Genomic DNA, 297 nt, shown 5'->3' with positions numbered 1-297 from the left:
GCATTTGTCCTTCCATTGACTTCTTGGTGATTGGATGTTCAATGGGTATGAATTCATCTACTCCCATCTTTACCCCAGCCTATTTACAGAGCAAGGAGATCAAGCTTGGGTAAGCCAGTTTGGCTCCAGTGGAATTCTTATTTGCAATTGTGTAGATCTCACAAGCAATCAGATGATGAACATCCACTTCTTTTCTAACCATAATGCAATGAATCATCACTGCTCTCTTGATAGTGACCTCAGAACGGTTGCTAGTGGGCAATATGGAACGCCCAATAAAGTCTAGCCAACCTCTTA

This window comes from Arachis duranensis, chromosome 2 (genome assembly GCF_000817695.3).
Source record: "Arachis duranensis cultivar V14167 chromosome 2, aradu.V14167.gnm2.J7QH, whole genome shotgun sequence".
Lineage (NCBI taxonomy): Eukaryota > Viridiplantae > Streptophyta > Magnoliopsida > Fabales > Fabaceae > Arachis > Arachis duranensis.
Note: the sequence above shows the minus strand (reverse complement) of the source record.